The 15,798-nt window shown below is 48.0% G+C and overlaps 1 protein-coding gene across 1 annotated transcript in view; it reads right to left on the reverse strand.

Annotated features, from left to right (window-relative positions):
- Positions 1–14,842, reverse strand: part of NAT14 (N-acetyltransferase 14 (putative)) — a 54,525-nt gene extending 39,683 nt beyond the window's left edge. Inside the window, exon 1 of the mRNA XM_069606603.1 lies at positions 14,737–14,842. The gene's annotated coding sequence lies outside the window, so the exon portion shown is untranslated. The remainder of the gene's footprint in view (positions 1–14,736) is intronic.
- Positions 14,843–15,798: the final 956 nt, after the last annotated feature.

Below are 15,798 nucleotides of genomic sequence, written 5' to 3' on the forward strand. Positions count from 1 at the left end.
GGCTCCATCACTGACAGCCAAACGGTGGTACACGGGCCCTACGCCCACATTGGCCTCGTGGCTTTGGATTTTGACGTATTGTGAAGTGCAAGAGGATATATTTGGATACACTCTTCCAGCCACAAGTAGGCCGAGGGACAGCTGGGTGCCCATGAGGAGCTATTTAATTCGTCATACCAATAGCGACGGGAACAATGGCTGAACTCTTAGCACTGGGGACCTTATGGATCGATGTAACCTTGTTCTATATGGGATGTGTGCAATAGAAGGACTTAGAGGTAGCTGATATGCTGACAGTGTGGGTGTACATTGGGAATTTTAGGGGGAGGGGAGCAAGGGGTTGGGGAAAGAAGTAGTAACACACTGAGGACAACAGGCTTTCCAGCAACATAATGCCGAGGACCATCCACTGACCAGCTCTTACTCTTCCTGTAAAAGGTGGAACAAGAACTGCTCCTTCTGCAGAAAAGATGCATGTGGTGTAGGTTGTGGGGGCAACCGTCCACCCCCCACTCCCCAGAGAAAGATAGGCCTCCTGTACCCAGTCAGGCACAGTCCCCCCGACTATGCAGGTCCCTGGGAGAAGTCTCTCAAGTTAACCCTCAGCTCTCGCGTTTTCCTTAAGCCACGACACTGGAGTTACGGCTTCATGACCTGTTACACAAGGGTGAGATCCTCCCTGTACCAGAGGAGGACCAGGTCCTTGGGGGTGTACGCCATCAAATTCATTGTCAAAACACTCAGGAACATTCTAGCCAATCCAAGACCTGAAACGAGTCAATAGGTTTGTGGGGACCATCTCTTTCAAGGTGGGGACCCTGCAAACCACAATCCTCATGAAAAGTCTAAGAGATTTCCTCATGCCACCAGATCTGGAGGATGTGAACTTGCGTGCCCGGCCCCTGCAGGACACAAGAGGGTCCTTTGTTGTGTGTCACCTCCAAGACATTTCCAGTTCAGGGCTCTCCCTTTCAGCCCAAAGTCAGAACTAAGGGTTTTAACCAAGGCTCCGGCTCCACTGGTGGGCATTCCTCAAGGCAAGGACATTCTTGTCCATCCTTATGTGGAGGACTGGCTGATTCACACAGAGACATTAAAGCAGGTCAGCAAAGGCAGTGTATCCACCATCCTGACGGAATTCGGATGGCTCATAAACCGAGCAGAGTCATCCTTCGTTCTCGATGAAAGACTGGAATTCCTTGGGGAGTCGTCAACAACTCGTTGGGTATAGTGTTCCTCCCACAGGAGAGGACGTCGAAATGACAGACCAGACTGCATACCCTGCTGGCCCTCACTTAAACATCAGTGCTAGTGGCTTCAGGTATAGTGGGAGATGCTGGCCTGTATCTTCACACACCCATGGCTAAGAACACAACATTACCCACTGGTGAGACAATGCCTGAGTCTTTGGTGCCCAGACTCAGGTGAGTAGAAGACAGTGATTCCAGACACCAACCAGCTCCACGCCTCGAATCTCTCTCAAGGAGTGGATCTGAACGTTCCCAATCCAGCAGGCTTTATGACGGATGCCAATGCAGGGAGCTGCCATATTGAACAAAATGTCAATTCAGTAGGACTGGCGTCCTCTAGAGACAGGCCGGTCATGGAACTAGTGGGAGCTGACCGCCACACTGGCAGACACATATCGTCCTGCCTCTTAAGCTCTGACGCCCTGATGAGGATAGACAACATGGTAAGCACGTTTTACATCAACAAGTAGCAAGGGACTTATTTTGATTTCCTGGCAGACACCATAGTGGTCTTGAATTGGGCAACACACACCCTGCTGTTCAACAGAACTTCTCACATGCCTGGGGTTGACAACTTCAGAGCACACTTCCCTCCTCCTTTAAATACACCCTCTGCCCAGTGTTGTTCAGGGAGATTGCAGCCAGTTCTGGAATCCGTTTGCTCCGGAAAGGAGTTCCCTTCTCCCGACTTACTGCACCAGATCCAACAACCCACAAGTCCACAGAAGTGGAAAGAAGATGCCACATCTTTTTTCTAACCACCGCTTCTCTATACCTTCACAGCCACTCCTCTCGTGCTGAAGGTGATAACGACGATACAGATGGGGAGAACATCAGTAATGCTCATCGCTCGCTACTGGAAGATGAAATCCTGGTCCCCCCCCTCCTCCTCAGGATGTCCGCCAGAAACCTCCTTTCTCTACCTATTGTCCCCTCCCCCTCTGGAGGGCAGACCTTCACACCAACTCCCTGGTCAGATCTCATCAGACTGTGTGTGGTTGAAATGAAGAGTCTCCAGTAGAAAGAACGTCTCCCTAAATCTGTTTACCCACTCGTATGTAGCTATTATGTGTTATTCGACTTTTTTTGGCAAGTGTTCCCCGAACACGTTGTTGCTGCACTATTTTTGATTACCGCTAGGTGGCAGCAGGTGACCATTGGAACAGCAGCATAAATCGAATAAATTAAAGCAAAGGTTTGGTTTCCTGTGACACCCAGAAGAGAGCTCACCACCTGAGGAGTACTGCAAAAAGATGAGCACTGGCTGGCGGCTGCAAAGTGGCACGTGACTGTTGGTAGGAGTGGTCTAGAAATTGTAGTTGGTGGGGGAAGAGAATATCTGTGAACTGAATGTGCACAGACGTTTTAGAGTTAGGAGGGGATGTCTTTGCAGTATCTGATTCCCCAAAAAACATGTGATTGGTTTAGGTGGATGCAGTGCTCTTGGAGGTCATGTATTTGGAAACAATTTCTCCCTTATCGTTTTCTCTCAGATTACTGGTGTAGCGGGTGTACATAGCGGAGACCTTTTATCGTATATACCTCTGCTGTGTCTAGTTTCTTTACACATTCCAGCTAAAGCTTAACTCTTATGCCGCGTGTTCCTCACAGACCTGCAATGAAATGCTCCCTTTCAAACAGGGGCAGGTTGGAATGCTGCCAGTGCCTTGGGTTGACGAGGCTGTAAAGCATTTTCCAATCTTTTGTCACCCCCCCCCCTTGTGACACAACCAACCGTTCTCTGTCCGGATAGGTTCATTCTTTTCTACAACCTCAGTATGTGTCTCTTGTGTGATGTTAGTCATTCTGAAATTGAGGTCCACGGGTACTCTTGTTTCATTTGGCATTTCCGGATGGATAATATGGACGCGCGCGCGCGCGCGCACACACACACACACACACACACTCCCTTCTCTTTCTCACTTGCTTCATTGTTTCCAGTCTCAGTCTTGGGCCACTGCTCTCTGCTCCTGCATTCTCAGTGTAGATCGGCCATCTCTAAGAATTGCCCGTCCATCTTTCCCTATGCTCTCCGAGGCCATCCCCTATGAATTCACAAGCTCATTTTGTCCTCTCACGCTATTGATACGATCTTGTTTCTCAATCTTTTTCTTTGCAGATCCAGTCATAACCTGCCCTCTTTCTTGCTATCTACAGTCCCAATCTCACTCACTTTATGTTGCCTCTCACCATTTCTAGTCTTGCTGTGTCCTAGTGCCCTCTCTGTTTCTATTAATTTCTAGTTTACCTCTGGTGTCTCACTGAATGCATTCGTACTAGTCTGCATCTCTCAAGTTTGAATTCGCATTTTATCTTCCACCGCTATTGTTTATGGAGAACATTCTCTCTTTCAATCTTTGCCCTTTCATTTTACCCTCTTTCACATTCTGTCGCTCTTCCCCTTGACTTCACTGCCCTCTTGTCTTGGTTCCCGCTCAGATACTTCTTTTTCCCTTCCTTCAGCGCCCCCGCCAGCCCATGTAGCCAGTTCCTGTAAGTCCCATCTAACATTATATCCTCTGGCTCCCACCTTGCTCCAACTCCAGCTCCCTCTCCTTTCCCGCGAACTCCAGCTCCTTTCCCGTTACCTCACCAATTCTCTGTTCTCTCCACCCGCTCTCCCCGTTCCATTTCCACTTTTTGCACATCTCCTCTGACTTGTTCTATATCCTCTGTGCAAAGATCATGCAATGAATGCATCATTGCTCACTGGCAGCAGAACCCTTTAGGCACATTTTGGTAGGCCCAAACACTCCAATTGTGCACTAAAGGATCTGCGAGTAGAGCTCTCACAATAGACACTCAGTTGGCACTTCTGTTCATTCACAGCTCTGACTTTCACTTCAGCAATCGTTGCAAAAGTTGCAGCATTGCAAATTAACAGCCTCATCAAGCTGGCCATGCCACACATTCAAGCCCTTGCATACATGCACCCTGCTCATTGGCAGGTGCTGCAAATGTAGCCCGTAGCCCAAATAGGGCCCAGCTAGATAGGGCTACATACTTGCCCCCCAAGGGAAATCTAGAAATAAAGGCACCAGGGTGTATAAATGAAAAATACTTTTTTTAGGCTAGTGTTTGAAAAACAAAACGGAACTCTGCTGCCCAAGAACGGCCTGAGCAGGGGAGAAAAGAATTCCAAGAACATTTTTTAGAATGAAAACCGTTAAAAGAGTGAGGCAGCAGGAAAAAAATAAAGAGCCCCATGAGGGGACTGCGGACTCGAGGGCCCACCATAGACTAAAGACAATTTTCTGGCTGAGCCACATGCGTAGGGGTGCGTTTGTACCATGGACCTGGGCTGTGAGCCTGAAGCAGTGTGGCCACCAATGGGGCAGTGGCAGTTGTGGCCCTCGCGGATGGGCCCAATCATCATTAAACCCCACCCACCCTCAAGGCGTGGCAAAGAGGAGAGAAGACAATACCCCATCAGCTTGTGTGAGCAGTGCATCCCTAACAGAGAAACGTGGCAGTGCCCCCTGTCATCCCACCCTGGGGCCAGTTGGGAAAGGCCCTGAAAAGAAAAGCCCTCCCAGGCTGCGATGGCCAGGCAGCCCACGAGGTGAAGAGGGAGACAGAGGAAGTCCGTCCGCTGCAGCCAGGTTGGTGGAGGAAGACCTGGCCCGTTGAGTGGCCCAAGGGAAAGAAAGCCATGGACTGCCGAGCAGACCAGGTAAAGAGAAATCCCGGGCCGCTCTGCAATCGTGGCCCAGGTGAAAATGCCCAGGTGAGTATGTGGCCTGCTCTCTGTGGCAGTGATGATGGCAGCATCCCCATGGAAACAGGAGCACCGCTTGAAGAAAAGATGGCACCCGGGTGAGGCAGTGATGGCAAGTGGCCCCCCAAGGCACGGGGCCACCAAAAAGATATTGACGTGCCGTGGGGCACTGCAGTGCCCTCCCCCCACTGGGCATGGGGGCCACCAATAAGAGTATGCACGGGGTGCACAGTGAGATCGGGTGGGACCACGTGGTGGACAGGGCCACCCAGAAGAACAATCTGTGGGCAACAGCCCCAGTTTCAACACGGGAAGAATGCCAGAACACCAGGACAGCACCAATGAAGGGACTGAGGAGTGGCTGACTACATAGTATATGTTGTTTGTGTATCTATTTAAGTGCATGTGTATTTTTACAGTTATATGTATGTTATAGTTTTAAGTATGTGTAGGGTATGCTCATGTTTGAGCTGGGGGTTACTGGAGCAATGTATATAGAATTAACTAAATAAGCGGACGCAAGTTATAGAGGGCGTTTTTACCCTGCTGTGATGCAGGTAAGGAAAGTGGCGGCCTACCAGAAGCCTCCTATGCAGTGGAACCACCCGCTAAAACCATCCTCTGGCCTACGACCACAGTGGGTAGCATGAGCTGTAGGACAGGGGTCAGTTCCACACATGGGTCACTCCCTGTAACCCCTTTAAGGACGGGTGGGTTGACAGAGCAGATCCTTTAAGAAAGAACCCACGCCAGTAGAACTTAGAAAATGATTTGTAATTAGAAGGGAAGGAATGGTTAATAATAAAAGGTTGTGTTTTTATAAATAAATATGTTTGGATCCCTAATAAATCCACCCTGGTGTCCACGTCTAATGAAGGAGCAAGGTAAGGACCCAGGGTGTAGCCCATCTCATGTTTTCAGCTATTTTATTTTATTTTGCAGGTGCAGCACCGCTCCCTATCCAGCTGGTCTGGTGAGGGGGGCGGATGGTGGTTCCCTTGGGGACTGTCTCTGGTCTGGGGTAAGGGAGGTGCACACCTTTGCCCTTGGTGGGGTCCAAAAACAGGGACGGCACAGTGGAGCCAGGACATTAGAACCTCATGCAAGTAGGCAGTCCTGCCCATCAGCAGTCTTTTAAATATGTTGGCCAGTCCATCCTGCAAGCAGGCAAACTTGAATCTTGGCAGCTGCTAGCTGTCCACGTTGGCTGCACCTATTAACATTTAACCCTGTGAATAACAATCCGTGTGAACAAGGCAGCCTGCACAGTAGCATCCCATTGAAATGGGTAGCCCCTACATCAGCACCCCTACAAGCTGGTAGCCCTGTACATTAGCAACACCTCCAAACAGGGTTCTCTGCATATTACCAGACATAAAGAGATGCAGCCAACTACATTTGTCCCTGCAAACCAGCAGTTCTGCATATTAGTAAACCCTGTACGCGGACATGCATCTACATTGGTAGTCCTGCAACCAAAGAGCCTTGCATATTTGCAGTCACTGCAAACAGGCAAGCCTGCACATTATCAGCCTTTGCAACCGGGCAGCCCTATTCCCAAAGTCTGTTACGGGCCATAAACATACAGGTTCAAAAAGAAGAAAGCCATTGAAGATATGGCAGAAGACAGCAACTAGTGATTTTTCTTAAGCCGTTTTCTGAGTTTATATTGCTGTGTAACCGGTTGTCTGTAAATAAGAAGGCACTTTTACAGTGTTTGCTAGGCTTATTTGCCAGAAGTTTCTGATTTAAACAAAAAAAGACGTTTTCGTCCAGTTAATGGGTCGAGTGCATTACTCTTTGGCCCAGTAGATAAATTGTTACTTGACCTACATGTCTAGCAGAATTGTAATGGTTTTTCGTGGCGTTGAACGGGATCTCTACAAGGCTCAAGACCCAGCACAATAACGTTTTTTTACTCACCAATATCCATTCTAATCCATGTGGTGGGAAAGGGGTGGCCTTGAAGCCTCTTACTCGATATCAAACGAAGGATTTCTTAATGGATGGGTTTGAATTGGAACTTTCAATTACCATCTTTAGAGTCAAGCTAGCAGCTGTCTGAATCTTGATGGAGCAGTGGAACAGCATAACGGTTGTTGAACTGTACATCATCTGGCTCCTAAAGAGCTTTGACATTCTAACCACAGTTTAAGGTCGCCTCTTCTGTTCTTGGGACCTTCCACTGTTGGTAAGACCACTGCAGAACCCCATTTCCAAACTCTAAACTCAGTCCCCCTTGGAATGCTCTCATCTAGGTTTGTATTATTGGTGGCTATCACGCTGGTGAACTTGGGGCACTTCCGAGTTCGGACCTTTTTCTGCTTTCTTCAGGCTGCCTTTTGCTTCGAAGTTGTCAATTATTTCCCTCACATACATATAAGAGGAGGCGGCTCAAAAAGGCACCGTGTTCCTCCGTATACGGTCTCGCGTCCCACTCTTGACTTTAGACTTAAGGTCCACTCTGACTTTCACATGAGCTATGAAAGTGCCTTCACCCATGTGGTGTCCCCAAAACTGCCTCCTTTATCTCTGCTCTACCTAGATGTGGGGAGAGGAGTTGGGATCAACTTAGAAATGGATGACTCCTTTAGAATCTGCATTTCTCTTGCACGTTTTAACAGGAAACTCTCCACTTCCATGTTGACTAGGTGCATTACACTATTAGCCTGATAATTGGCAAATATTCCCCTACTTCCCATGGTGCAAGGTAAAACCACTAGAGGGGTGCAGGCTTCTTGGGGAGACTGCAATGGAATTGTTGTTTTCGATGTCTTCAGGAAAGCAACTTGGGCCTTTCCCAACACATGTATTAAGCACAACACGTTGAACGTTGACAACTCCTTCGGCAAGGCAGTCATCTTTATGATTGAAGGAATAAAAGTTTCCCCATTGATTTAAGCATCAGTTATTACTGTGGAACAGCCCTTCCTACTTGGTACATACCAATACACATAAGGACTGTGACAAGGAAGATGGAGCAAGGAGTAATGTCCCACTTACCAGTTATGGTCATTACACCTACTCCATCTCCCCTGTCACAGTCGTATTCCCAACCGGTCTACCTGGAGGAGCAGAGATATGCGTCTGAGTGAACAGACCAGGAACTACATAGGAGGATTGGGGGTGCTGGCATTGGCATTTTTTAATCCCTGGTACTAAAAAGACAGGGGCTATGGTTAACGCACCAGATTATTTATCAATCAAAAAGGAAGCCTGTCATTGCTGTGATTCCCAATATACATGTAAAAACTGTGACAAGGATGATGGGCTAAGTGTAATGAAGACTACTGTTACTTTCCCCTTATAATTACACTGCCCGAAGCCCTTAAAATCTCCATCTACTATCAAAGCATTAATGACTCTGCATTCACTCTCAAATTACTCCCTCATGCTATGGAAGGAAGGATTGTGTCCAAAGCTGATCAGAGCAGACTCCTTAAAATAAAGCCTTGAGTAAAGAAGGGAGACCTGGAGGTAATACATACAAGGCCCTTTACAAACGGAGTGGCTATGAACCACTACGGGCTTTTAAGGCAAAAACAGTTAGCTAAAATGCCTGAGCTGGAAATTGGTACTTCGCTAACATGTGGCTGTGTGGTAAATGGGGTAGCCAAGCGTCCTGTATTTTTTGGAAATGTCAAGTTGTAAAACCTTCATTTTATTTCATTTATTTATTTGAATTTGTATAGCGCACTACAGCCCAAAGGAATCGAGGCGCTGTTCCATGATATTGTCTCGTTTACAAAAGAATACTTGGTTCATGGTAGTTGCCCCAGGGTTACATAGAGCATAAACTTCATAGTCGTTACATTACATTTCCTTTGATGAGGGGTATAGTCAAGAAACAAATACATTACAGATTTCAGATCAAACTTTGGAATAGGCCAAAGAAGGGTTGCTAAATAACATTGTTTTAATCGCATTACGAAAGGCTGAGTGTGAGTCAATCTTCCTAATGTGATGTGGAAGGGTATTCCAGTGGGTTGTGGCCATGATAGGGAAACTTGTGCCTCCAGCTCTAACTCTCTGAGTCTTGCGAATGGCAATTCTGTTAGTGTAGGCCGCTCCGATGGGTGTGGCTGAGAGTGGCTTAGCAATTCTTTGTGCCAGGTAGAGAGGAACTAGATTATGGACACATTTATGAGTATGGGCGAGAGTTTTAAAGATTATTTTTTCTTTGACGTGAAGCCAGTGGACCAGTTTCCTGGTCTCAAAGATATGCTCCCTTTTAGAGATATCTCGTGCGGCCCTAAGAGCACTGTTTTGTCCTATTTGTAGCTTAGAAATATTTTTTACAGAGGTCCCTGCAAAGAGGGCATTACAATAGTCCAATCTGGATCCTATTATTGCTCTTGCAATGGGGAGACAGTTCCGTTTTGAGAGGAAGGGTCTTGCTGCTTTGAGCAGTTTGGAATGGTACGCTGAGGTACAAGCAATGGCATTGGCCTGTGTGTCCATAGTAAGGGTGGAGTCCAGAAATACACACAAGGATTACAACCGGAGAAACCTTGATTGGTGTGTTGCTAATCAGGAAGGAACTATATTGTTTGTCCACTCTTCCGATAGTGGCAGGGGATCCAATAAGCAGAAGTTTGGTTTTCTCAGTACTGAGGTAGAGACAGTTTTCTGCCAACCAAGTTTGGATAGTTGAGTAAATGGAGTCTCCAGTCTCGCACAGTCTGTGCTGGATGGAGGAACATCGCAAATTTTACATATGATATTTCAAGCGCATGCAGCACGCGATTCCCCATGAGGTCTAACCTTGCATCAGAAGAGCATTACAAAGGAATCAATTATAGGTTGAGGGCCTAGACACAGGAAGCTGAGGACCATTTGGAAGGGAGATGTACATTTAGAGGAGTGACTGCTGGGTGACACGAAATGAGGGGGGCTGGATGGATGCATAATGCTCAGATTACTTACCAGCAATCTTCATTACTCCTAGTCCCACTCTTCCTCGTCACAGCACTCACCAATGAGGGCCGCCTCCCCTACGGGAACGTTTTTTCCCTTGGGGTTATTACCTCCCACTTACCCACAATACACAAGTACATAGCAAGCCTGTACATAAAGCAGGCCGTTCCACACCACGGGAGGGTGTGGAGGGTCGGTAGTACTGTGACGAGGATGAGTAGGATAAGTAATCTGAGCATTACCTCCATGTCCAACTTCCTCGTCCCTGAACTCACCAATGAGGCATTCTCAACCCAAACCAAATGAAAGGGCCCAAAGGAAAGCAGGAAGCAAGAGGACACCCAGGATCAATGCAGAAACACTAAGTTTAATGAGCAATTGAACAACAGAACATCACAGCTGGGCCACGGACAGCACCGCCATACCAAAGGTATCATCCCTAGAACTGCCCGCATTAACCCTGTAATGTGTAATAAAGGTATTAGGGTCTGCCCAGGTGGAGGCCCTGGAAATCTCATGTAAAGGAACAGCCCGAGTTTCCACCCAGGAAGCAGCCATACCCCTGGTAGAACGACCCTGTACACCCAAAAGGACAGAAAGACCAGAGGTCAAATACGCCATAGAAATCACCAACTTGATTCAGCGACTAATGGACACAACTAAAGCGTTTCTCCCCGCCCCAGCTGCACCAAAAGTCACCAAAAGACTGTTGAAAACGCTGAACAGATTCTGTCCTGGCCAGGTAATCCAGGACCACATAACGAACATCAAGGAAGTGCCAAGACACCTCCTCTGTGGACAGAGGGTGAGAGGAAAAAAAGCTGGGAGAACCACTTCCTCAGTCAGATGAAACTTAGAGGCAACATTAGGCAAGAACCGGGGATCACACCACAACACTAAGCAGTGAGGCAAGACCCGAAGAAAAGGAGGATGGCACAGGGGAGCCCCAATATCCCCAAGCCGACATGCAGAGGTGATGGCAACCAGAAAGACTGTCTTGAACGCAAGGTGTTTAAGATCCACAAGGACAATTGGTTCAAAGGGAGTCGACTGAAGAAAACGCAAAACCAGGGGCAGATCCCAAGGAGTGGAACCCGAACACACCTGAGGCCTAGAAGACGCCAGGCCCCTAAGGAACCGGCCCACCAGACCCAAATCCAACAGAGAAACACCAAAGCCCTCCAAGAGTGTCTTCAACGCAGTGAGCCCGCAAAGTGGCCACCTATCCTTTAACGAAGCCATCCTGCAAAAACTGCAACATCCCCGGGACACCACAATCTGGGGGGGAAACACTGCCCACACCACACCAGCTGAGAAAATGGGGGCACAGTCACTATGGCCCCCTTGGACAGAAGCTCAGCAACGGCCAAGGACATGGCTGCTTTCTTGGCAGGGTCCCAGGGCAGTGTAGTCAATATCCAGGACTGTTGAAAAAGAGGAGAGAGAAAGTCTATCCGGTAACGCTCCCGGACAATCGGCAGGACAAAGCATCGGAGGGCCACTTCTCCCACATGGGAAAATAACACAGGAGCCAGCCCCCCACAGGCCCACAGTGATTGTCAGGACTTCTGATGGCCATCCGTCGGCTTAGGACCCCCTGGCCTGGGACATAGCTCCTGGAACGATGAAATGGGTCATGCCTAGCCCCAGCACCACGGCTCTGAGGCCCAGCTCCTGAAGACTGCTGAACCAGAGGAGCAGGCTTACGCCGCAAACCTGTCAGCGTGCTTGTCAGCACAGGACACCTGATGAACTCTGTCCTCCAGAGAGTCCCTGAAAAGCTTAACACCCAGAAACAGAAGCCGAACAGCAGCAGCTTTCTGGGAGTCAGATTTCCAGTCCCACAGATGATGCTAACTACGAGCAGAAATGTAAGGGCCCATGGCCATGGAGGTGCCCCTGACGCTGTCATAAGAAAGATCAGAAAGGAGTTGGACCTGGTGCTGCATATAATCAAGCACCGGAGCGCAGTCCGATCCCTCTTTCATAGCCTTACGGAGAAGCCGGAATCCCCCAAGAACTGTCTCAGCCGTATAAGAACCATAGACATTGGCCTGCAGTGCAAGATGAGACCCCACATGAACCTTCTTCGGAGCAGCATTAGATTAACAGTCCACCGGGTCCTGAAGGCCAGCGTGCTCAGCAGCCATGGAGGAATGGCCCACTGAACTGGACAGGATATCAACCACCGCCACTGCGTACAGAAGAAAATCCTCAGCACCTTTCAGAGGATAGAGACGTGCCATGAAGTGCAGCATGGAGACATGTTCCGGGTCCTTCCCCTCAAAGAGCATCTTTGTCTTAATATTACAAATCAGGGGAAGCCCCAGCTTCGGGGTGTGCTTATATTGTCTTTTCTTAGGGTCAGAGGAGCACTCCCATTCCACTGGGACAGAGAACCCCTTGAAGTCCCAAACCTGGGAAATCACAGTCTCAACCTCATCCCAGAAGAGTTATCTGCTTTCGGCATCAGAGTCAGACACCATTGAAGAACGGGCAGAGGCAGTGGGGGCCGAGGAGCAAGAAGAGGAAGAAGAAGCCGAAGAGGAGGGGCTGGTCCTATGCCTGCACCTGCCCCTAGAACCCTCGTGCTCCTCAATGGCCTGCTTCATAAGGATCTTGATCTCTTTCTGTGACAAGGAAACTTCAAAGCCACTGGATTCTTGTACTTCTTCCTGACATGTCATTGGTCAGGACACCGGACACCTAGAACCAGCAGGAGAGTCCACATGTCTCCTCTTTTCAGAATGCTTTCCCATACTTGCCCACACAGAGCAGAAAACGCTGTAAGTCAAAGCAGAATGCAGCCGAAGGCAGAAAAACCTGTTACCCATCAACCGAGCCTCACAGGAAGCAGAAACACAGAGACGAGGCAATCCACACTGGAGAGTGTGTTATTCTGCATGTTGTCTGCTGGGTGCTGCTAATGGATTGCCTGTGGAATGCCTGATGGAATGTAGAGTGTGAGCATGGGAAGTTCCGAGAGTGGCTGTTGAGGGATGTTCAGCATGGGACTAGAGCTGTTAGGATGCATACCCTCTGTGTTCCTATCTATTTCCTAACCTGTAACTGAATAGTAAAGTACAAGCTTTCCTTTTGTACTTACTGCCTCAGCCTGGTCTCTGTGTCAGTCTCCTGTGCTGAATACGTCAGAAAACAGCCCTGCCCACAGTCAGGCCAACGACTCCTGCAGCCTTAATCAAGGATAGGAAAACACTGTCTGCACCCAGGCCCATGGCGACCGGCAAAGCTGTAGAAAAGGCAGACGAGCCAGCACATCAAAGAAAGCAACCAGCAGGAGGACTCCAACCCCTGCAGGAAGTCACCCGTCAGGTAGAACTGCTCAAACGAGCCCCAAGCTTCACAGCGATCCCGCATCTAACCGGATACACGCCACCACCCTGCAAGAGAACGTCACGACGGAAGATTCAGCACCGGCGTTCCCCAGTGCCCCGCTCAGGAAATAAATTATCCTGGTCGGAGGAAATTAACTGGTGTATGGTGGCTAAGTGGGCGGTTATACCTCTCTGTGACAAAAATAAAAGTTCCTGTAGGGGAGGCAGGGCCCCATTGGTGAGTTCTGGGATGAGAAAGAGGGATGTAGAGGTAATGCTGTGTGTTGTGTGCAATATGAAGTACAACAGAGGACCTTATAAAGCATTTCATTTTTTTCCCGCTGCGTGTGTCTTTGAATCTTGATAATAGTTTAAAACCCAAAAGACAATTCATTAGACTAACTTTACATTGACTGATGCTACTGTAATCTTCCATTCATGGTGGGGGGATCAAAGCAATAATCATAGATTTTTGCTTGACATGTTTCTATAAAAATGTAGATATTGTCAGTTTCGTTTCTTAAGTTGTGTGTGTACTTTTCAAGGCATCACAACAGAACGAACTAATATTGAAGCTCTTGAAACCTAAATCTTAACAAATACTTAAATGAACTGACCCTGGGAAGACATGCAGTCAAGTTTGTAAATTATAGCCTGAGCTCAAACGCCAGGTCCTCCACTTAATCAGTGAGTGGTCATGGGTAAACCGTTTAATATCATTGTATTATCTGCCAAAATGTGTAGCCCACTGAAATTATTCACCTTGAAGCGTTTGCTATTAAAAACACGAATTGCTCATTATCTTATAACATTGCTCCACTCGTAACAACAGTGACCATTCATATATTGCACACCACATGGAAGCTTCTTAGAATTTCACTACCCATGATGTCTCAAATATCAAAGACTCCGCTTGCAATGCCCTTCTTCTGTGCTGCCACTTCCGATGGTGCGAATTAGCGGGCCCTGCGCCATGTCTTTTGCAGACTAGATCCTCAGAAACCACTGGACGGCACCTCACGGAAATCTAAAAGGCGAGTGCCTTGTATGCATTACAATCCTACCGTTTTTTTTTTGTGCTGGACGTGTGTTAATCCAAAAAAGTAGATACATGGAAAATAAAGATTCAATTGGCACGAGAAGAGCCTGCAACGCACCAGTCTACGTCTGATGCGATTTCACGTCTAAATAGTCTTGCTTGTATAATAAAGTCGTGCATATGTCAGAGCGCTCAAAGTCATACCACGACTATGCATTTGCTCCTATGCGCAAAGACCACGTAATTTATTTACAGTTGTGTACTTGATTGAATAAAATGCTAAGGATAATGTAAAGAGGTCACGCCCACCGCGTGCATATGTATATCATCTACAAGCTCTGTGCGAAAACCATGAACACTGGTATATGTAGAGCATGTCAGAAGCAACCATGCTATCTCATGACACTTCTTATGTACATGCCATATATATAGGTTGACATATTCACACCATGCCTTGCACTCGTCTGATATACTCACGCAATGCTCCTATATTCACTCCAGACACAGTGTATCATATGGATAGTGGCTAGCTCTCAATAGAAGAAAGGACCAAGCAACGTGTTGCCATCACGTGTCTCACGTTGCATGCGTGGGACGAACACACAGACTTTGAGCATCCCATACACGCCGCAATTCCTGGTTTTACTCTTGTTGGTTGTGGCGTCTTTCTCCATTCTACCGACCGTCAGAGAAGCAAAATAACGGGAATAGGAAAACGTATTCGCCCGGCCAATACATAACAGTCCCCCACGAAAAAACGGACACAGGAAGTGAACATATCCTAAAGTGAAATATGATGATTTCACGAAGTGTATAGTTCAAATACACATTTTCCATACTAATGTTAAGAAAAGCCACGATTCCATTACCTCCACGTCCCTCTTCCTCGTCCCAGTACTTACTTGTGAGGTCCCCAGCCTTCATCTCAGGAATCCTTTGAAGCTTTTTACTAATACCATACCTGCCCCACTCCTACCCTAAGAATACAATACTCTCCCACCCCCACAACATGTTCTTTTTTTATTTCCTGCCTACTTGTCAGGATCTTGAGTGGGTGACTGGACCACCTTCTACTCTGTCGTTTCCCCTCCCTGCTACACCTGGAGGGGCACCTGTAGGTTCTCCTGCCCCCCTGCACTCCGCAATGAGCTTCTGTGTGCCTGGGGGATGGAGCGTTTCTGTCCCATTTGTTGAGCAGGGGGCCTGGGGGATCCAGTCCTGGTGCATACATGCCAACATTCAGATGCACCTGGGAGGGAGATTTCCACAGGGAAACTGGGAGACGCATATTTTCCCATAGGACTGCATTGGGGCTACAGCTATTTTAGGCGGGAGACCGTGAAAAATAGTAATATTTTTCACCTACAAATCGGGAGGGTTGGCATGTATGCTGGTGGTCCTGCTGGCCAGTATTCATCTTGCCTGGAACAGAGAGTCGCTCTGACCCTGGGTGGCAGTGAGTGGGGGCTGTGGACGAGGCCCTCAGTCTTCATTAAAGGGGATAGTGTGAGGGGCTGCCTGCTCCCTCATACAGTGTTC

Source organism: Ambystoma mexicanum, chromosome 1p (assembly GCF_040938575.1).
Source record: "Ambystoma mexicanum isolate Mex_15411 chromosome 1p, UKY_AmexF1_1, whole genome shotgun sequence".
Taxonomy (NCBI): Eukaryota; Metazoa; Chordata; class Amphibia; order Caudata; family Ambystomatidae; genus Ambystoma; species Ambystoma mexicanum.